The following is a 23709-nucleotide window of genomic DNA, read 5'->3' as shown; positions in this document are numbered from 1 at the left end:
CCTAGGAGATGTCAATAAGAGAGACCTGTCTAACTCCCAGGCAGAAGCTGTAAGAACAAACTTTAACTTCACTATGTTTTTAATTCACCCCCACTATGGACAAGCGATGCTCCAGAAAGAGGCTGCTCCGTTAGCTGGAGTCCAAAAGTCAGGTCAGACTCAAACTGGAGACAGAGACAGTGCACAATGAACATATAATATGAGCAAGACATAAACCTTTCCTCTTGTAACTCACTGAGATTTAGAGGACATTTGTTACAGCAGCTTAATATAGACGACCCTGAACCACACGCACACTCACTATGTGCTCCTCATTGTACAGATGCATAAACTTACAACTATTAGACCACAGCCCCAATATAGCTTTGCTTAATAATACCTTCTATTAAATAAGGGCATTCCCTATGCCACAGAAGGCTTCAAATTTTCTTTAGGCAGCAGAACCTCCTCCCCCACATACACAGATTGTCAACTACAAAGCAGACACCAGCAGAGGTGCTCTGGTTGAAGGAGTAAGGGCCAGAAACTTGGCAGTTCTGTCTCCCCAAAGACCAGGCCCAACCCAGTGTCAGATATCTGGCCAACACTCGGTGAATATTTGCTGAATAAATAAACAGATATACTATTTCCTGCAGAATTCATTAAGGACTCTCTGGAAACCTAGTGTTCCATGGAAGAAAATTTAAAATTCCCTTTAGCAACGGGCCCTATAGGTTGTTTCAGATGCAGTTGTCAAATGTATATGTATAGAAGAAGAGAACAAGAGCAGAGACAGTAAGGATTCAGATCTTATTTCAACCAGTGGTTCCATCTTTCCAGTCGCGGTTCTATAAGAGACGTTAATGATTGTTATTAAATAGTTTTGTTAAGTGTTTCCTATGGCATCTTTTTCCATGGTCCAGCCAACTGCAGTCATGCTAATAAATAGAGAAGAGGGACGAAGACAAAGGTCTAATAATTCACACATTGAGTAATTAGTCCTAAAGCAATCATTCAACCTCCTGTGTGGACAGTGTACGTTAGAGAAAATGCTGGGAAAAAAACCTGATAAACTCTAGAGAACTGGCTCAAAATTATACTTCCTATTTTTTGTTTTTTGAGACAGAGTCTTGCTCTGTTGCCAAGGCTAGAGGGCAACGGCATGATCACGGCTCACTGCAGCCTCCATCTCCTGGGCTCAAGTGATCCTCCCACTTCAGGCTCCTGAGTAGTTGGGAGGACAGCCACGTAACATTGCATCTACCTAGTTTTTAAACATTTTGTGGATATGGAGTGTTACTCTGTTGCCCAGGCTGGTCTCAAATTCCTTTGCTCAAGCAATCCTCCCGCCTTGGCCTCCCAAAGGTGTGGGATTACAGGCATGAGCCACTGCACCTGGCCTCAAAATTATACCTTCAATATAAAACGAATTCCTCTTCTTACTAAATCTCTGTTTCTCCTTCTCTCTCTTCCCGTAAGTGTAGCATGCTATACACAATGAACCCAATGTTCATATTATTCTAGTAACAGTGATCTGTTAGCAAAGGATTCTGTGAAAAGAATAATGGAGGTGGGAGCTCTGCTGGGAAGATGGCAGACTAAGATAATAGATAACAGCAAAAAGCTCCCTCAATAGACTCCTTGCTATGCTGCCTAAAACACTAGGATTTGAAAAACCCTTTTAAAATTTATAGTTTAGCTCACAAGGAAGAAGGAAAGAAGAAACTCTAGTGGTCACATGGAGGAGAGAACTGAAAAGTGGTATGTAAGCTGGCACTGTAGATGTGCTGGGGCCTGGTTGTTGTTCTAAAAAACCAAGGTATACTTGGGTTTCAGTGTTCATGCGGGAATAGTTGCTGAGGCATTGGGCAAGATGAAGAGGGGGAACTAAACCCCTGTGTGGATCTGAATTGTCAAAGAGCTGCAACCTCAGAAATGGGTGGTATCTCGGCTCAGGCTACCATCACAAATTACCATCAACTGAGAGGTTTATAAGCAACAGAAATGTATTTCTCACAGTTCTGGAGGCTGGAGGTCTGAGATCAGGGGGCCAGTATGGTCGGGTTCTGGTGAGGGTGCTCTTCTGGGTCGCAGACAGCCACCTTCTCGTCAGAGCCTCACATGGCAGAAGAGGGTAAGCTACCTCTCTGGGATCCCTTTTAAAAGGGTCCTAGAGTCCTCAGAAATAATACCACACATCTACAGCCATCTGATCTTTGACAAACCTGAGAGAAACAAGAAATGGGGAAAGGATTCCCTATTCAATAAATGGTGCTGGGAAAATTGGCTAGCCATAAGTAGAAAGCTGAAACTGGATCCTTTCCTTATTCCTTATACGAAGATTAATTCAAGATGGATTAGAGACTTAAATGTTAGACCTAATACCATAAAAACCCTAGAAGAAAATCTAGGTAGTACCATTCAGGACATAGGCATGGGCAAGGACTTCATGTCTAAAACACCAAAAGCAACGGCAGCAAAAGCCAAAATTGACAAATGGGATCTCATTAAACTAAAGAGCTTTTGCACAGCAAAAGAAACTACCATCAGAGTGAACAGGCAACCTACAGAATGGGAGAAAATTTTTGCAATGTACTCATCTGACAAAGGGCTAATATCCAGAATCTACAAAGAACTCAAACAAATATACAAGAAAAAAACAAACAACCCCATCAAAAAGTGGGCAAAGGATATGAACAGACATTTCTCAAAAGAAAACATTCAGACAGCCAACAGACACATGAAAAAATGCTCATCATCACTCGCCATCAGAGAAATGCAAATCAAAACCACAATGAGATACCATCTCACACCAGTTAGAATGGCAATCATTAAGAAGTCAGGAAACAACAGGTGTTGGAGAGGATGTGGAGAAATAGGAACACTTTTACACTGTTGGTGGGATTGTAAACTAGTTCAACCATTATGGAAAACAGTATGGCAATTCCTCAAGGATCTAGAACTAGATGTACCATATGACCCAGCCATCCCACTACTGGGTATATACCCAAAGGATTATAAATTATTCTATTATAAAGACACATGCACATGTATGTTTATTGCGGCACTATTCACAATAGCAAAGACTTGGAATCAACTCAAATGTCCATCTGTGACAGACTGGATTAAGAAAATGTGGCACATATACACCATGGAATACTATGCAGCCATAAAAAAGGATGAGTTTGCGTCCTTTGTAGGGACATGGATGCAGCTGGAAACCATCATTCTTAGCAAACTATCACAAGAACAGAAAACCAAACACCGCATGTTCTCACTCATAGGTGGGAACTGAACAATGAGATCACTTGGATTCGGGAAGGGGAACATCACACACTGGGGCCTATCATGGGGATGGGGGGAGGAGGGACGGATTGCATTGGGGAGTTATACATGATATAAATGATGAATTGATGGGTGCTGATGAGTTGATGGGTGCAGCACACCAACATGGCATAAGTATACATATGTAACAAACCTGCACGTTATGCACATGTACCCTAGAACTTAAAGTATAATAAAAAAAAAAAAGGGTCCTAGTCCCACTCATGAGAGTTCCACCCATTAACTCCTAAAGGCCCTACTTCCCAGTCCATCACAATGGTGATTATATTTCAACATATGAATTTTAGGGAGATAAAAATCTTTATTCCCTAACTGGTGGGCCAGAAAAAATTCATCTATCAGCTCAGTGAGTATTTAAGAAACGAAGCTCATGCCATCACCTTTTAAAAGGAGATAACTATTTACTTTAACATTTCTTTTGTTGTTACAAATTTAGTATGTCTTTTTCACTCCTAGGTTTGTCTTTACTCGCGCTCTTGTGATAAAGTACTTTAGGTTTTGAGTAGACTGCTCCTAACTCTATTTTTCCCATAAATCCTTGTTTTTAGTGTGTGATTTCCTGAATGCAAGACCCGATTTTTTAATATACCAATTCTGTGCAAAATGTTGTGCTTGGTGTCCTTGGAGAAAAATAGATTACTGGCACAGGCCATACTACTGAAGTCCATGCAACCTAAGAGGGAAATAAAAGCAACAAAATAATTATGATATGACCAAAAATGTGGCAAGGTCCATGTATAAAAGACAAAAAGTTCAAAGGAAATTCAGGTAATTTGGGCTTTTTAGCCAATACTTCAAAAGAAAATCTAAGTATCTACTAGTTATTTGGGAAGAAAAGTTAACATTGCTATTACAAAGTTGCTGATTACTTTTAGCATTTCTTAATTTTATTGGCAACACCTTGGATTTCATGTGGACTTCCTTTTTCATGTCCAGTTTTATTTGTTTAATATTTCAGTCAGTAATTGTTCTCTATTAGTTCATTACTCATCTTTAGAGTATATAAATGGTCTTGGAAAAAAATCAAAGTGACCCTCCAGTGAACCTGGACTTATGCAGAATGTTTAGATGAATAACACATGGTAGATACAAATCTTCATCAAACATCTCTACTGTTGAAAGGGATAAGATCATAACCATTCATATTTTAAGAAAGATAAAGTCTCTATACTTAACATCTGTACTCTGTGAGATGAATCCAAAGAACCACAGATTAATAAATAGCACTCAAAATGTAACGATGGTCAAGATGGCCAACATTGACAGAGACTCATCAGACTGACTCTTCTAGTGACGTTGAAATGATGCCTACTAGTTGGATCAGTTTTCAGATTCACGTCACACCTCATATGCTCATGTAAAAATGGCCAGTTTAGTAGTTGTTAATTATGCTAAAGTTTATTTTACCCTAGTGTTTACCAATTGTTTTCTTATTTTATGTAAAAAGAGTCAAAAAAAAAAGGTCTTTCCAAGGACACACAACATAAATGTATACTTCTATTTGAAACTCTCAGAGACTTTCTCTTATTAGAAACTGCAGAGAGACATCATCAGGAATGGTAGAGTAAGGATCTCCAAAAAGCTGCTCCTCCACAAAAACAACAAGAACACTGACAAAAAAAAGAAAGAAAGAAGGAAGGAAGGAGGGAGGGAGGGAAGGAGAGAGGGAAGGAAGAAAGGAAGGAAGGAAGGAAGGAAGGGAGGGAGGGAGGAAGGAAGAAGAGAAGGAAGGAAGGAACAAAGGAGGGAGGGAGGGAAGGAGAGAGGGAAGGAAGAAAGGAAGGAAGGAAGGGAGAGAAAGAAGACAAAAGGAAAGAAGGAAAGAGAAAGGAAGGAAGGAAGGAAGAAAAGAAAGAAAGAAAAGAAAGAAAGAAAGAAAGAAAGAAAGGAAGGAAGGAAGGAAGGAAGGAAGGAAGAGAAAGCCTAGCAACAATAGTCAGTATCAACTTTTTCAGAACTCTAGAAATTAGGCAAAGGTTTGCAACAATCCATAAAGAAAACATAACAATTATAAACATATATGTACCTGACAACACCTACATCAAAATACATGAAGCAAAATCAGACAAAAGGAACAGATATGAAAGGAGAAATAGACAAGTCAACAAAAATAGTTGGAGACTTCAAAATAGGTAGAACAACTATACATAATCCATGAGGAAATAGAAGACTTGAACAACATTATAACACAACTAGATCTAACAGACATCTATAGAACACTGCACCCAATGAGAGAACAACACACATTCTTCTAAAATACACATGGAAATTTATTCAGGAAAGACTATACATTAAGCTGTAAAATAAGACCTTGATATGCTTAAAAGGGCTGAAATAAGAAATGCCTATTTTCTGACCACAATGCAATGAGATTAAAAATCAGTTACAGAAGGCAATTTGGGAAATTTACATAAATATGAAAATTAATACAACTAAGGAACCAATGAGTCAAAAAAGAAATCACACAAGAAGATACTTTTAGATAAATGAAAATATCTACCAAGAAAAGAGATTAATAAATTTATTGGTTTATTATAAACTTATAAATGAATTCTCTCTTTTTTTTGTAAAGTAACTGTAGCTCTTAATTTTTTTTTTTTTTTTTTTTTAAGACAGAGTCTTGCTCTGTCGCCCAGGCTAGAGTGCAGTGGCATGATCTCGGCTCACTGCAACCTCCGTCTCCTGGCTTTAATCAACTTCCCTGCCTCAGCCTCCCAAGTAGCTGGGATTACAGGCATGCACCACCATGTCCAGCTAATTTTTGTATTTTTAGCAGAGACAGGGTTTCACCATGTTAGCCAGTCTGGTCTTGAACTCCTGACATCAGGTGATCCATCCACCTTGGCCTCCCAAAGTGCTGGGATTACAGATGTGAGCCACCACGTCCAGCCTTTAAAATTTTTTTTTAATTTTTATTGTTTTAGCTCCTAACCTGATTTCTGAATACAAAGCTTTAAAATATTATTTTTGGGGTTTTTTCTTCTAGACAGTTTTCAACTCACATTGACACTGATTTTCAAAGAGCAATAACCAAGCCTGCTGTTCTATGATAGTACTAAACTGGAAAAGGATTTATTAATTTTTAGGGTTACCACATGAAGCTGAAGCATTAGGAGAGGGAAAGAACCAACCTACTGTGCCCAGCAGAGAGGGCAGAAGGTGAACAACATCCCCAATTCACTCTTCTACCTTCTCATCTTCAGCCAGTGCCTTCCATTGGCCAAACCCAAATGGAAGGCAGAGGTTAAGGAAGCCTTCCGATGTAATCCATAAACATGAACCTTGCAGGACACCAAGTAAGGTGGATAGCTGGAGAGCGGAGATAGAGACACAAATGAAGAATGCCCAACACCCATTCTTATGTCACTTTGCATGAGATTTAAAGTCAGAGTAGAAGCCAAGTTGCCTAATTGGGAACCAGTTCGCAATTTTTGGGTAGGTAAGGACAGGGCACCTTGATCTGCCATTACATTAAAACAATAAGAAGTACATCAAGGTACTTTTAGAAAAACAAGGGATCCTGATTGCCAGACAGTGATGTCCATCATGGACATCTTTTAGAGCCCTCTTTTCTCTTGAGACAGTCTCGCTCTGCCATCCAGGCTGTAGCACAGTGGCATGGTCTCGGCTCACCACAACCTTCACTTGCTGAGTTCAAGTGATTCTCGTGCCTCACCCTCCCAAGTGGCAGGGATTATAGGCATGCACCAGCACGCCTGGTTAATTTTTTTATTTTTAGTAGAGATAGGGTTTTGCATGTTGGCCAGGCTGGTCTCAAACTCCTGGCCTCAAGTCATCTGCCCGCCTCTGCCTCCCAAAGTGCTGGGATTACAGGTGTGAGAAGAGCTTTATTTTTAAAGATTTTAGTACTGTTGTAATCCCAAACAACTGGCTACACCACAAAAGTGAAAATGAAATGGATTGTAAAACCATTTGCACCTCATCATTGGGTCTTCCCTATCTATGACTGGTTAAATATGGCGGGCAGATCACGAAGTCAAGAGATCAAGACCATCCTGGCCAACATGGTGAAACCATGTCTCTACTAAAAATACAAAAATTAGATGGGCATGGAAGCATGTGCCTGTAGTCCCAGCTACTCGGGAGGCTGAGGCAGGAGAATCACTTGAACCCAGGAGGCAGAGGTTGCAATGAGCCCAGATCGTGCCACTGCACTGCAGCCTGGCAACAGAGCAAGAATCCGTCAAAAAAAATAAATAAATAAAATAAAATTTAAAATCCAGTGAAAGGTAAATAAATAAATAAATAAACCTCTAAAAAATTATAGAGAAATTTTGCTTCTCTCCTTCGCAGAGCTCCATGTGAGTATATATGTGGGTGGGAGAGAGGTAGCTGACAGCTCCAGTCTAGGTCACAGAGTTATTTTTTTTTAACTTTAAATGTATTTTACTTTTAGACAATCTATATATGGTATGCTTTTCTTTTTTTTCCTCAAAAAACAATGCTTCCACTCCAAATAAATCATGGTCAAAATAAAGTGCTCAAGGTGACATCAGTTCCATTTGTCTTCAATGGTGTTGTGTGGATGACAAGTGGCAGCCAGTTACAATGACAGGTGATAGATCCAAAGCAATTGCCAAATCTGTTAACATTTTTCCACTTCTAAATGATCCTTAAAGAAAATCTTATTTGGGATCACATCATCTTCATGGTAGTCCAGTAGAGCCAGCATGCCATCTGGATTCATGTCCTCACAAATAATGAACTGGTAGTTTTTGAAATTAGTAAGGATGTGCTTGATTTGTTCTGCAGTCTGTCATAAAAGATTTTACTTTTTATGGTCTCTGTTCCTCCAGTTTGCCTTTGACTCATCTCATGTAATCTTTGATGTACTTCCTGTAGGCTTCTTTTGTGAAGCTGGTTTCTGGCAAGTGGTAGTTCATGACGATAACAACAGCATCAATTACTGTGCTTTCTGTACCTTTACCCTTGGGGTCTTCAGTGGAAGCATTCTCACTAATGGGCAAGTCTTCAATGTTACCCTCTGTCCTACTGACCATCTTCCCCTTCACCTCCAGACACAGCCTGTCCCTGATCTCCAGGATCTTTGTAAAAGTCAGAGGATACCTCTTTGTGGCCGATGAGATCTCGGTAGGTAATCATGAAGTCGATTGGAGGGAGTCGATGGTGGTCTAGCTTAGCAGGAGCCTGGAGCTCGGAGCAAGCTCTGTGCAGCTGGAGCAGAGCTCAGGTGGAAGTGGAGAGCAGGTGGCAAAACCAGAGTTGTATCTCTTCATGCCAGTGCCAGGGATATTGACTTCCAGGTCCTCTCTGTTGAACTGAAGGCATGGGAGGTGGAGGAGAGAGTCATGGTTCCCTTCTGCAAGTTCTACCAGCAACTATCAAAACAACTCTGAGCACAGCATTGGCTGATGGACCACTTCCCCCAGCCAGTACCACCCTGGCGAGTGTGAGCACTGGCATGGCCTGGAAGGCATTGAAATCTTTCCCTCTGGTGACTCTGTATCATCAAGGGAGTGCAAGTAAGGTCCTGATAGTTAAATTATCTCTGATAGTAATTTCTAGAAATTACAAGTCTGACACAGGGTGCAAGCGAGCTGGATTAGCTGTCATTAGGTCACCTTCCTTCATGCTTTAACACAGACTCGAGGATTCTTAGCACACTAAGGAATCTTAGAGATAACAAACAAAACAGCTAACATCGAGGGGTGCGTATATTCCAGGCACTGTTCTAAGGGTTTTGCATAAAATGATCACCAAACATCCTCATTTTGCTAATAAGAACCTGTAGCACAGAGTGGCTAAATTAAGTTATCCAAGATCACTCAGCTGGTAGGTGGTTGATCCAAGATCAAAATTAGAGTCCTTGCTTTCTCCACTGTGCCATGCTGCCTAGAAATAATCTAGGCAACATTCAACTCAAATGTCAAATGAGGCAACTACGACTGGAGAGAACAGAATTGTCCAATGTCACACAACTAGTTACTGAGAAAGCTAAAATTAGACTATCTTCTGATTCCCAGACCATAGCGTTTTCCATAATACAATGGAGAAAGGAGAAAATTCCACTATTTGACAGCTGCCTATTCTACCCACTATGAAATGGAAGCAAAAATGATGAATGAGCGAGAAACAGAAGAGAACATCTAACTGAGCTCTGTATTTTATCTAAGTCTAGGACTTGATATAATTCCCCTTTTCTTTCTTTGGGGTTGCTTGAGCAAAGCTGACATAAATAGCTCTTTATGTTCTTCTAAAACTGGAGGGCACCACACAGAGCAATAAGAGTATGCACCATCAGAAACAGTATGCAAATTTGAATGTGAAGAAAACTCATTCGATTCTCCATCTGTCTCCCTGTTTAATTACTTAGCCATAAATTAGCACTTTTTACTAGCTACATTCAGCAAATGTGATCAGTTCACTGACTTTAATGTCAAAGAAGGAATATTTGTGACTTTCAAGTATTTAGCCTTTTAATTTACATTCACATTTTGAAATACAAATTAACTGTTGAAATCTACCCAAATACAATGTTGGAGGATTTTTTTTTTCTGTCTTCTCATTAATGACATTTCTTTGATTGAATTATTGATGAGATGCTTTTTTGAAACTTGGTTGTTTCCCCTAAAGGGCAAGAAAAGAAAGCACTTTCAACATTTAAAGAAAATAATTAGGAAACATATCAAGAACAGTGTGAACTCGGGGCCTTAAAGACACAGTGCCTGTAAGCCTCCTCATATTTACTTACGGCCTAAGGCCACATCCTGCCATCTCTACAACTAACTTCAGTATGCACCAAGCCACCATCCAGGCCCAAATGGAAAATAGACAGGACGAGACAATTTTTGGTTATTCTATATTCTTAGAATATCAGGGATGAAAACAGGCCCTCAGAGGTAGAAAGTGCTTAAGAAAATAGATAATAAAATAACCACATAAGTGTATATGCCTAAGTAGTACACTGATATCTTGCTGCTCCTTATTCCTTGCCGACAAAATTCCAATTTTATTTAGGAAGGTAATGTGCTCAGCTTCAGGCAATGGATCAGGATTGGTTAAAGCCAATCGTGACAATCCTGTTCCCTAAGGTTCCAGTTCCTTTTCACCTACAGAGAGCCATGGGATACAATTCTAATTAACAAAAGATAATGGGAAGTCTTCTACGGCTTCCTGGAAAGCTTCCATCTTCTCCATATAAGCTCTGGGGTGCTTCTCCCACCGTTTCCTGTTGTGAATGTAGATGTGATATTTGGAGTGGTGAAGCCATCTTGAGATCATGAGAGAAAGACAAAAAGTACTGCAAGGATGCCAGCACTGAGATCTTTGAGTGCCTGAACTAATGCCAAGAGCCACCTACCTTTGGACTTCTTTTGTGTGAAAAAAATAAATCTTCTGTTACATGCAACTGAATGCATTCCTAGCCTATATATATATGTGTGTGTGTATATATATGAGCTGCAAAATATATTTAACTACAAAAGTGATAAAGTACATTCACAAAAGGGGAAAACTTACTGGAAATCTAAGAGCTAGTTCAATGTCTGCTTTCCAATTGAGCCTGTAAACACCCAGCTGGTCCAATTTCAGTTCCTCAATTGGATGCTGATTCATCAACCCACTAAGACAGTGGGTTCTAAAGTGTGGTCTCCAGGCTGGAACAAATGCAAGAGAGATGTGTTGGTATTTTGAATGATGTGTTCAGCCAGCTCTGGGAGAAGATAGGCAATGAACATTCTGACTGGTTTGCCTGCTCCAACCTTACCATGTATAGAGTGTTGAGAAGTTATTAAGCCTCCTGGCTAAGGAGACTCAAGGTTAGCACCTCTGGAACCAGGTAAGGAACCTTCCCAATAATTCTAATAGGCCAGGAAAAGAAAAAAACAGAGCTGTACCCAAAGTGATCTACAGATTCCAAGCACTCCGTGTCAAAACTGCAACAAACTGTTTTGCAAAAATAGAAAAACTGATCCTCACATTTATATAGAATTGCAAGGGGGCTCTGAATAGCTAAAATAATCTTTAAAAAAAAGAACAAAATCAGAGGGCTCAAGTCCCAATTTCAAAACTTACTTATGAAACAAAAGTAATCAAAGCAATGTGGTACTGGCATAAGGATAGACATATAGACCAATGGAACAGAATTAAGAGTCCAAAAATAAATCCATGCATATATGGCCAATTGATTTTTGACAAGGATGCCAAGACCATTCAATAGGAAAATAACAGTCTCTTCAACAGATGGTGCTGGAACAACTGAATTTTCACATGTAAAAGAATGAATTGAAGTTGGACCCTTATCTTACACCATATAAAAAGGCTAATTCAAAATAGATCAATGACCTAAATATAACAGCTAAAACGATAAAACTCCTCAAAGGAAATATAGAGGTAAATTTCTGAGCCCTTGAATTTGGCAATGGCATCTTAGATATGGTACCAAAAACCCAAGCCACAAAAGAAAACATAAATAAACTAGACTGTATCAAAATCTGAAACTTTTGTTCATCAAAGAACATTATCAAGAAAGTGAAAAGACAGCCTACAGATTGGGAGAAAATATTTGCAAATTACTTATCTCACAAGGGTTTAGTATCCTATATAAAGAACCCCTATAAGTCAACAATAAAAAGACAAACAACTCAATTAAAAAATGTGCAAAGGACTTGAGTATACATTTCTCCGAAGAAGTTACATAAACGGTTAATAAGCCCATAAAAGATGCTCAATGTCATTAGTCATTAAGGAAATGTACACTAAAACCACAGTGAGATACCACTTCACACCTAATAGGATGGATGCCATTTTTTTTTTTTTTTTGAGACGGAGTCTCGCTCTGTCACCCAGGCTGGACTGCAGTGGCCGGATCTCAGCTCACTGCAAGCTCCGCCTCCCGGGTTTTTTACGCCATTCTCCTGCCTCAGCCTCCCGAGTAGCTGGGAATACAGGCGGCTGCCATCTCGCCCGGCTAGTTTTTTGTATTTTTTAGTAGAGACGGGGTTTCACCATGTTAGCCAGGATGGTCTCGATCTCCTGACCTTGTGATCCGCCCGTCTCGGCCTCCCAAAGTGCTGGGATTACAGGCTTGAGCCACCGCGCCCGGCCGGATGCCATTTTTAAAACTTGAAATGAACAAATATTGTAGAGCATGTAAAGAAACTGAAACTTTCATACGTTGCTGGTAGGGATTTAAAATGGTGCAGGCTTTGTGGAAAACAGTTTAGTGGTTCCTCAAAAAACTAAACATAGAATTACCATATGACACAGCAATCCCATTCCTTACCCAAAAGAAGTGGAAACAGTGACTCAACCAGATACATGTACACCAGTGGTCATTGCAACATTATTCATAACAGTCAAAAGGTAGAAGAAACAACCTGCGTCCATCAACAGATGAATGGATAAACATGATATAGTCTATCCATACAATGAAATATTATTGAGCCAAAGAAAGGAATGAAGTTCTGACACATGCTACAACATAATCAAACCTTGAAAACATTATGCTAAGTGAAATAAGCCAGACATAAAAAGACAAATAACATATAACTCCATTTACTTGAGGTCCCTAGAGCAGGCAAATCCGTAAAGACAGAAAGTAGATTAGAGGTTATTGGGATCACAGGAGAGGGAATGGGGAGTTACTGTTTAATGGATATGGAAGTTCTGTTTAAGGTGATGAAAAAGTTTTAGAACCAGATAGGTAGTGTGACAGTTGCACAACATTGTGAATGTACTTAATGACACTTTAAAATGCTTAAAATGGATAATTTTATGTTATATATATTTTACTGCAATAAAAATAAATAAATATAAACAAACAAACAAAAGCAAGGTGCCCAAAAGCTGGGACCCAGAGCCCTGGTAAAACGTATCACCTCCAACCTTTCGTTGTGAGTACTGTATTAGTCCATTCTTGCACTGCTATAAAGATACTGTCTGAAACTGGGTAATTTATAAACAAAAGAGGTTTAATTGACTCACAATTCCACATGGCTGGGGAGACCTCAGGAAACTTACAATCATGGCGGAAGGTAAAGGAGAAGCAAGTAACTTCTTCACAAGGTGGCAGGAAAGACAGAAGAGGCCAGGGGAAACTGGCATTTATAAAACCATCAGATCTCGTGAGAACTCCCTCACTATCACGGGAATAGCATCGTGGAAACCACCTCCATGATCCACTCACTTCCCACCAGGTCTCTCAACACCTGGGGATCACAGTTCAAGATGCGATTTGGCTGGGAACACAAAGCCTAACCATATCAGCCACCTCTCTTGACGTTCTGCTCTTGTCTTCATGAGAATCCAAGGATTCCTGATCAAGAGCTCCGAGCTAATGCTTAGCTACAAGAAGGGAGTGTCTGAAGGTTGCTGCCCTGAGGAAGTTATTGGGGTTTTTCCCTCCCTTTTCATTCATGACCATGATTAGTTATAATTGAGGTATTTTTTTCCTGGGCTTTCTTTCTGACAAGTTCTACAGACCAATGTTTGAGAAGCACAAAAAGCACCATGGTTAACCCCAAAATTGAGTCTAATCATGGAACCCTTCTCAATTTGGGTGACTGAGTAATCCAAGTGTCTGCTAACCAAACAGGCCCTATTCATATAACAGTAAAGGCTGTCCTTCCCCTACTTTCTTTTTCATTAATTAATCAACTAATGTATGTGTGTGTTTTTTTTTTAACTTTTATCTTAGGTTCAGGGGTACCTGTGCCTAGTAGGTGCAGGTTTGTCATAAAAGTAAATTGCGTATCACTGGGGTTTTGTTGACAGATTATTGCATCACCTAGTAAGACGCATAATACCAAGTAGGTAGGTTTTTTTTATCTTCTCTCTCCTCCCACTTTCCACCCTCAAACAGGCCCCAGTGTCTGTTGTTCCCTTCTGTGTCCACGTGTTCTCAATGTTTAGTTCCCACTTATAGGTGAGAACATGCAGTGTTTGGTTTTCTGTGACTGTGTTAGTTCACTTACGATAAGATCAGGCTTTTCAATACACAGTGCATGTGCGCCATGGCTACTCAACTCAGTTGACTGGGGTACAAAAGTACATTATTAGAACTTTTATACTGATTTCTTATTTTTACCCTCTATTTTTACATATTTTTTGTAATGCCAATAATATATTAGTACAGTAGCATGCATCTTATATGTGTTATATAGTTATATGGTTCATCCTTGAATAACGTGGAGGTTAGGAGGGCTGACCTCGCCGTGCAGACTAAAATCTGTGTATAACTTTCACTCCCCAAAAACTTAACTACCAGTAGCCTATGTTGACTGAAAGCCTTACCAATAAAATAAACAGTTGATTAATACTAATTTTGTATGTTCTGCATATTAAACGCTGTATTCTTACAATAGAGTAAGTTAGAGGAAAGAAAATGTTATGAAAAGCTAAGAAAGAAAATATATTTACTATTCATTAAGTGGAAGTGAGTCATCATAAAGATCTTCATCCTCATCATCCTCACATTGAGCAGACTTAATGTAGAATCAATCAGTTCCATAAAATTGGACTATAATATCCCTGCCCCAAATTTTTCTTTACTGATAGAGGCACCTGAGCAGAAATGGTAAGACACCACTACTTTAGTACCTCTGGCGAGAAAGAGGGTGTGTTGCTCCCCGCTTTGACTGGGGCTTGCTTCAGCCAGCTTCCCTGCCTTCCTGCCTCCCAACTAAGGCTCTCAGTTCCCTCTCTGTGCACTCTTCCCGCAGACCCATCACCTCTGCACCCCCTTCTGGTCCAAGACCAGTTTGTATAACAGATTTACTGGGGATTGGAAGGCCATTGAAGGGCATTATGATTTATAATGGTAAACAACTTAAATATGCAACATCGCAGTTCTGAAAAGTTTCTTGTTTACTCCCACCACTGGGAACTTTGCTCAGCCCATGTTTTCCTCTGGTTCTGGCCTCCTACCAGGTCACCGGGCTCCTCCTCTCTCATGAGAGAGCCTCTTCCACTTTTAAGAAGCTTCTAGGCTGGGCATAATGGCTCATGCCTGTAATCCCAACACTTAGAGAGACCGGGGAGGAGCATCACTTGAGCCCAGGAGTTCAAGGCTGCAGTGAGCTATGATCATGCCACTGCCTCCAGCCTGGGTAGCAGAGCAAGACCTTGTCAAAGAAAGAAGAAGGAGAAGGAGAAGAGGAAGAAGAAGAAAAAGCTTCTAGCAATTCTACATTCTTATTGCTTGATGACCTATAACAATGCAGTACTGTCTTTGCTCACATCTCTTCCAAACTCTCGCCACAGAGGTGGACAACCAAAATCTGCCTACTAAGGTGTTCCCATAAACCAAAACAGCAGGGTTTTTTGTTTTATTTTTCCGCCTAAGTGGATCCTACAGTCTTTCCAGACAGTGATTTCCAAAGTATGGTCCAAGAGCCTCGAGCGCCTAAATCACATCAGTACTTATTTAAAACACAGGTCCCAGGGCCCCAGTCTAGTGCAACTGAATTCAGTGAAAGCTGAGGTTTAACCTAGGAATCTGCTCCTCCAGGTGATTCTGATGCACACTGAGATTTGAGAAGCACTGCACTGCAGGTAGATGACTCAACTTGCAGATAGTTATTGTTCTTTTAGTTACAGTTGATTTGATATTGAATGTGTGTGAGCAAATTAATCTTTTGCCCTGTCTTACCCATTCCTTTACTTGTGTTCTGACTATTTTTCCAAAACACATCTGGAACCGGTGTTTAAATGCAACCCTCCAGGGGAATGGGCCCAACAGGTGCACACTTTGGTGAACTGAGAGTGCTTCTGCAAAGATTAAAAAAAGGCATCCCTTCTGGGGACACAACTCTACACAAGAGCAAGACACAAGCCAAACAGGTGTGGGCTAGGTTCAGCCGGGGACTCTTGTCAACAACTTGCACACCCTTGCCTTTGGAAAAAACAAGTAAAATAATAATTATCTTAGCTCTTCTTTCAGGTTTGTGCTATCCAGAGGAAAATGTGCAGGAGCAATTGCCTAAATTTCCTGGAACTGGGACAGCAAATAGCTGAAACATCTGCATTGAAGCTGCTGCAATGAGTTTATGTTCTTGATTACTACTGAAGAAAAAAATTATTCTGACACTTGTTAAAACTTTATTGGGATTATTGCAATTTGTGTCAAGACTACTGCAATAGAGGAAGGAGATTAGGCTCATCGCCAAATATAGTGAAGACAACTGGGGATTTACAGTCAGTGAGTAGGGGAGAAGGTCAGTGGAAGGGAAATTACTGCGAGGAGACACCAAGGGTATGAGGATTCTCTGAAGTGACTTAACAGGATGCTTGCTGAAGGCAGGCCAGGGTGATCAGATAGCAAAGGTTGGGGGACTCTGTCTAAATGGACTTAGCAGGATTCTTGCTACAACTGGGCAGGGCAGGCCTAGCAAGAACAGTGGCCAAGGCCGAAGCCTAGTTGAAAAGAGGGCTTGGAGGAGCCTGACTAAAGTTTGGCCAGAGAGTCTTTGGCATTACTCAGTGGCATCACGGCTTTCCTTCTTGATTACTCAAAGGTGTCTTTGGGTCTGAAACACCATCGTGCCCTCAGTGGCTACGGAGGTATGCAGGGTGGGTTCTTCCTGCACTAAATGGCCCCAGGAGATGCCTTCCCGGGTTGTTAAGTCTAGCTGTAATATTTTGGTTGTCACTGTTCTGATTATTCCATTAGATGTTGTCTTTGCTCTTGTCAGCACGCTCGATTTTCCAATCTACTGTTCCAGTCTGCTGTGAACTAGAGAATCAGACTGCTGCGTATGTGTGAAATATGTCGAATTGGTATGGTAGAATGAGAATGCTAGAATTCTGGTTGTTTATTCTGAGACACGCTGGGCCAAATTCCCTTTTAAAAGCCTAGTGCTACTTCTCACCATTTATAATTCCCCCTTCTCACTCTGGGGGAAAAAAAGAACAAATTAACACCCAGATAGATGTGGTATTTAAGGAATAAGAACCGCACGTACCTGGTTCAGAGACAGAAAGTCCACAGCACTGTAAGAAATTCAACACATAGATGCTTGCAAAGCCTGCGCAAGAAATCTGTCCCAAAGACCAAAAAGGGGCAGGCCTAGTCATGGAGATGTGATTAGATGCTGTAGCTGTCAGTCACATTTGCCCTAAGAGAGGCCCTGAAAGTTCCAGCTTTCCCCTCCTTCTGAGCAGATCCCAGTGTCAGACTCCCTTACAAGTTGGTGGCTCGTGTGTTGCTTAGAGTCATGCGAGCATAAATGATCTCACCAACAGAGCAGAGATCTGTGTGATTACAGCTAAAAGATGTATTTTTTTTGAGGAGGAGTTTCACTCTTGCTGCCCAGACTGGAGTGCAATGTCGCGATCTCAGCTCACTGCAACTTCTGCCTCTTGGGTTCAGGCAATTCTCCTTCCTCAGCCTCCTGAATAGCTGGGATTACAGGCACACGCCACCATGCCCTGATAATTTTTGTATTTTTGCTAGAAACAGGGTTTCACCATGTTGGCCAGGCTGCTCTCGAACTCCAGACCTCAAGTGATCCGCCCGTCTCGGCCTCCCAAAGTGCTGGGATAACAGGCGTGAGCCACCGCACCTGGCCTAAAAGATGTATCATAATTTCTGAACGAAAATAAAGGGAGAGCAAAATGACTCTTTGAGGAATCTATGGCTGCAGGCATACTACAACATTTATCTCATCCCCAAGAATTCGCTGGAACTAAAGGAAAGACTCCACCCCGGATTTTGGCCAACAAATACAATAGCTTTTCACATGTTTTAAATTTAAAATAATACTTCTTTTTAAACTATTAGGGTCTAAAATAAGAATAAAGAAATCGAATGAGGGCCAGAGGAGTTTTCCTGTGAATAAAGGTGAACTTCAGGGCATGGGTTTGAAGACACTTAGGCTCGCTAACTTGTAAACTGTCTTGCTTTCTTCTAGGCTCTTGGGTGAATTCCAAATGGAACTGGAATTCACTGTGTAATAAGTTGCTCCCTTTAAAAAAATCAGTATGAATAATTTTCATTTATAGATTGTTGCTCTAACACACAATTTTTTTTTTTGGCACCGGTGAAACAGGAAACACTGAATTTCACATACGGGAGTAGGAGATTTCCCTCTAAGTCAAGTCTTCTCTTTCTACTGAGGGAGAAACAGGCAGCCCTTGCTTGCCCTGATAGTGAGAGTTTACTTCCTGTCTTCACTGTCCTCACCTGGATGAGTGCAAACCATCTCTCTGGTTGCTCCCTGAGTATGGAAACACTGTGAGCTCATTCTAACCCAGTATTTTTCAGTCATTTTAGGCTATACATCTTAAGGATGTGTGTGTGTGCATGAATGTGTGTATGTGTGTATGTAAAATACAAATTTAAATTTCACAAAATAATACTTACCCCTTGTATTAGTTTGCTCAGGCTTCCATAACAAAGCATCACAGACCGGGTGGCTCAAACAACAGAAAGTTATTGTCTCACAGTTCTGGAGGCTGGAAGTCCAAGATCAAGGTGTCAGCAAAGGTGATTCCTTCTGAAGCCTCTTTCCTTGGATTGTAGACAGTCATCTTCAATCTGTTCTCACATGGTCTTCCCTCGATGGGCGTTTGTGTCTTAATCTCCCTTTCTTATAAAGATACCAGTTATATTGGAATAGAGTCCACTGTAATAACCTTATTTGACCTTAATTACCTCTTTAAAAAACTATCTCCAAATAACTTCACATTGTGAGCTACTGGGGTTAAGACTCCAACATATGAATTCGTGGGATATGATTCAGCCCATAACACTTCTTATGCATTTATCCAATGCAGTCTGGCATTTTCTATTCTATTCTGATTTTCAGAATTACATATTGAGTTGTGCTAATTTGATTTCACAATCTAAAAACTGGGACAGAACCCAACAGTTTGAAAAGCACTGTTATCACTTTGATTGTGCCCTTTGGCCTAGTAATCAGCAAATATAACCTTTTTTGTTTCTTGAGATGGAGTCTCACTCTATCACCCAGCTGGAGTACAGTGGCGTGATCACAGCTCACTGCAACCTCCACCTCCATCTCCCGGGTTCAAGCGATTCTCGTGCCTCAGCCTCCCGAGTAACTGGGATTACAGATGTGCACCACCATACCCGGCTAATTTTGTATTTTTAATGAAGATGTTGCCCAGGCTGGTCTTGAACTCCTGACCTCAGGTGATCCTCCTAAAGTGCTTGGGTTACAGGCGTGAGCCACTGAGCCAGGCCCAAATAAAACCTTAATAAGGAGTCAGAAAAATGGCCCTCAGATCCCAATCCTTGCCTGTCCTCAAGAAAACTTGCTGAAATGCAAAGAACAAAAGCTTTGGGTGAGACACCCCTAGATAGAAATCTCGCTATTATCGCCTGCTGTGTGCTCCTGTTCTGTGAGAAGGCTGAAGGGCTGCGATTAGAGGGGCCACCCAAACATTCGACTTCTTTCGTTTCTGACTTCCTAAGTTCAAAATGGTGAGCCCCTTAGACTCTGATCCCAGAATTAAATGTTGGTCATGCTACGTCCTGTGGTCTCCCCAGAAACAATCAGACAGTGATCACGGATCTGAGCAGTAACTCCTCAAAGGAAACTGTATTCCTTGTTCAAACAAATTCCTCCAGAAATCAGAAACTTTGTTCTCTGAGAGTTTGCTTTACAGCCAGCCCTCTTCACCATGCCTCAGAGAACTGTGTTTCATGTTATATAAAGGAGTTCCTATAATTAGTGTTTCTAATTTGAATTATTTTTTAAAAGGATTGTTAACATCCTTGCCTTTTTTTTTTCAATTTAATTCCTAGTGAATTAATTCTGAGTGAATTGCTCTTGTGCATAATTAGAGTTTTTTCTTTTGGAAAAAAAAGTCTTTAAAGTATAAAAAAAGCAAGCTGGTTATTAGGTATGAATTTAAATTCTTGCCACCTACATCTCCATGTTCAGTGAAGTGTCTTGGGTTGACGACATCAAATTATTCACTCTCCAAAAAAGGAAGTAAGGCGTTGTATACAAAGCTGAAGATGTTGGTATGTTCCCTGTGAGAAATTATGTACACAGAAGAGGAAAGAGTAGACCCAAGATTTGGAAACCCCTAGGTTAAGAAAAAAGGAAAATTCAAAGGCAAGTACCCAGAAAAACCCATGGACACAAGACAACCTGTATTAGTTTGCTTTCACTCTGCTGATAAAGGCATACCCAAGGTTGAGTAATTTGTAAGTAAAAAGAGGTTTAACGGACTGACAGTTCCATGTGACTTGGGAGCCCTCACAATCATGGTGGAAGGTGAAAGGCGAAGGGCTCATCTTACATGGCGGCAGACAAGAGAAGATGAGAGCCAAGTGAAAGAGGTTTCCCCTTATAAAACCATCAGATCTCGAGAGACTTACTATCACGAGAACGGCATGGGAATTACCTGCCCCCATGATTGAATTACCTCCCACTGGGTCCCTCCCACAACATGTGGGAATTGTGGGTGCTACAAGTCAAGATGAGTTTTGGGTGGGGACACAGCCAAACCATATCACAACCTAAAAGGAAGCCCTTGTTTGGAAAGGAAGAAACATGGGCAGCATGGTGCACCCAGCAGCAGCTGGGGCTGCAGACACTTTGACCAAAACCCACATTGGAGTACTTTCCACTTACTGGCTAAGGAAATGAGGTGAGAAGTGCACTTGAGAAAGAAGTAATGCCAGCATCATTTTTAAGAAGAGAAAGGACACCAGTGGTGGCTGAGAAAAGCATTTCTGTACTATTCTTGAACTACGTGGGCCTTCCTTCCTCTGCATCTTCCTCTCTTTCTCCATCTCGTCCAGGCCTGCATGCAAACTTGCATTATGCCTTTCCCATGCACTTTTTTCCATCTCTACTGTCTCACCCCATTCTCTCATCCCACCACCCCATTTCCAAAGTTCTATTTGCCTTTTCTCATAATAGTCCCTTTCAGAGGCATCTTCCTGAATTTTTTAACACTGCCCCTAAGTCCTCACCCATTCACCTCTCCCCCACGGTGTGGAATCTAGGGCATGCTCTTAACCCAGATTCAAGATTTTGTAGTAAACACACTGCTGTGCTATGCTTTACGAGACACTATCATCTATAATAGAAAAATGTATTGCTGGATTACAAGCAATTCTAAAATCTCAGAGGCTACCACATCAAACCTCAATTTCTTGTTTTGGTTACATGAAGGCGGCAGGTCAGCCATGGCTTTGCACCAGGGGTCGGAATGGCTTCAGGTTGGCTCTGTATACATTTTCACCTTGGGCCCCAAGGTGAAGGAACAGCCCCTTCATTCTGTAAACCAAAATTAAAATCCTAAGCCTTCCAACCAACTTAAGGGATCCCTCCCTTGTCCAAGAAACCTTAAAAACAGAGTTCTTAACCATGATGGGATGGGAGGTCAGACATGCCTCAGGATGCCCTTTCCCTTTTACAGTTTTGTTGTCGCTGTCCTTGTGGTTTGAAACAGGGTCTCACTCTTCCACCCAAGCTAGACTGCAGTGGCACAATCATAGCTCACTGCAGCCTCTACCTCTTGGGCTCAAGCAATTCTCCTCTCTCAGCCTCCCAAGTAACTGGGCTACAGGTGTGCACCACCATACCCAGCTAATTTTTCAATGTTTTTGCAGAGATGGGATCTTGCTATGTTGCTTAGGCTGGTCTCAAGTTCCTGAGCTCAAGCAATTCTCCTGCCTCAACCTCCCAAAGTGCTAGGGGATTATAGGCGTGAGCCACCACACCCAGCCCCTTTTTCAGTTTAGACACAACACTGACAGGCATTAATGTTAACATGTAAATGATAAGGCATAAGAACAGACTATTTGTGGCAATGGGATGCCAATTTGTAAACAGAACTTAAGGCCATGCCGGGCAAGGTTAAGTTACACAGCTTCCACTTAAAGAATATAGCATGTTCCAACTACCACAAGGTTTTTCTTTGTCTCTAGCAGTTAAATAAGCACTGGCCTCAAGATAAGCAATATTGAAACAATTACAGCTCATCCACCTCCAGATGCTGACTAAATAACCCCCTGTTCCACAAGTCATAACTACAGCTTTGAGTGGACAAGAGACAGATTTCAATAACTTTCTCCTGATAAGAAGACCACTGCGTGGCCGGGCACGGTGGCTCACGCCTGTAATCCCAGCACTTTGGGAGGCTGAGGCAGGTGGATCACGAAGTTAGGAGAATGAGACCATTCTGGCTAACACAGTGAAAACTCTTCTCTACTAAAAATACAAAAAATTAGCCGGGCGTGGTGGCGAGCATCTGTAGTCCCACCTACTCGGGAGGCTGAGGCAGGAGAATGATGTGAACCCGGGAGGTGGAGCTTGTAGTGAGCCAAGATTGTGCCACTGCACTCCAGCCTGGGCATTCCGTCTCAAAAAAAAAAGACGACCACTGCGTATGAACTGGTTCCAGCCGGTTTACAGAGGCTACACACTGAGTGCTCACTTCACCTTTTGACATACAGGGCCTAACAGTCATTCATTGAAATGTTGAATCTCCACCCCAAAGTGAACATGGGTCACTTGGAACACAAGTGTGCTTGTCATGCATGTGTACAACCCCCTTTCATGAATATTCATAGCTCCTCCTGTATCCTGTTGAATATGTATATAAGCCCAACCTATTCAGCTTAAACTCCTGTCTTTCCTCTCCTTTCCTTGAAGTTCCTGATAATAGTTTCAACAGGAGACTCCTCTCTCCAACCTGTCAGAACAGCCACCTTGCAGGATACGACCTTGATACGAAATAAAGCTCTCATTTTTCTAAGTATACAGATTGTGTAATTTGTTTTGTTTTGTTTGTTTGTTTGTTTTGAGACAGTCTGACTCTGTTGCCCAGGCTGGAGTGCAGTGGTACAATCTTGGCTCACTGCAACTTCCACTTCCTGGGTTCGAGTGATCCTACTGCCTCAACCTCCCAAGTAGCTGGGATTACAGGGGTGTGCCACCATGCTCAGCTAATTTTTTGTATCTTTAATAGAGACAGGGGTTTCATCATGTTGGCCAGGCTGGTCTCAAACTCCTCACCTCAGGTGATCTGCCTGCCTCAGCCTCCCAGAGTGCTGGGATTACAGGCATGAGCCACCACAACCACGCCTGGTCAGATTGTGTAATTTTTAAGTTAACAATTCTGAGAAGACATTTTGCCTTTCTCTTGCAGAAGGCAGGAGCACAAGCAGCCAAGCCAAACCGGACAACTGCATCTGAAGCATTTTGCTCCAATGTGGCCTCCATCATGTTTGCTAACATTGTGCTAGCTAAAGCAAGTCACATGACTAAGAATGCCAACATCCTCCACCTTCAGAGAGGGAACAAATCACTGTGACCAAAAATGTAACCTACTGCAGACATAGTGAACAAGCGGGAACCCAGCCATACACGGGAGCAAACATCCAGTTAATGGTTTTTGAGTCAATGTTGTCACCAATCT

General features: G+C 41.3%; 1 pseudogene; it reads right to left on the bottom strand.

Moving 5' to 3' along the window:
- Positions 1-7863: 7863 nt before the first annotated feature.
- LOC117096690 lies at positions 7864-8448 on the bottom strand (annotated as a pseudogene).
- Positions 8449-23709: the final 15261 nt, after the last annotated feature.

Source organism: Trachypithecus francoisi, unplaced genomic scaffold, assembly GCF_009764315.1.
Source record: "Trachypithecus francoisi isolate TF-2019V2 unplaced genomic scaffold, Tfra_2.0 Lachesis_group14, whole genome shotgun sequence".
Taxonomy (NCBI): domain Eukaryota; kingdom Metazoa; phylum Chordata; class Mammalia; order Primates; family Cercopithecidae; genus Trachypithecus; species Trachypithecus francoisi.
Note: the sequence above shows the minus strand (reverse complement) of the source record. Positions and strands in the feature narration are given on the sequence as shown.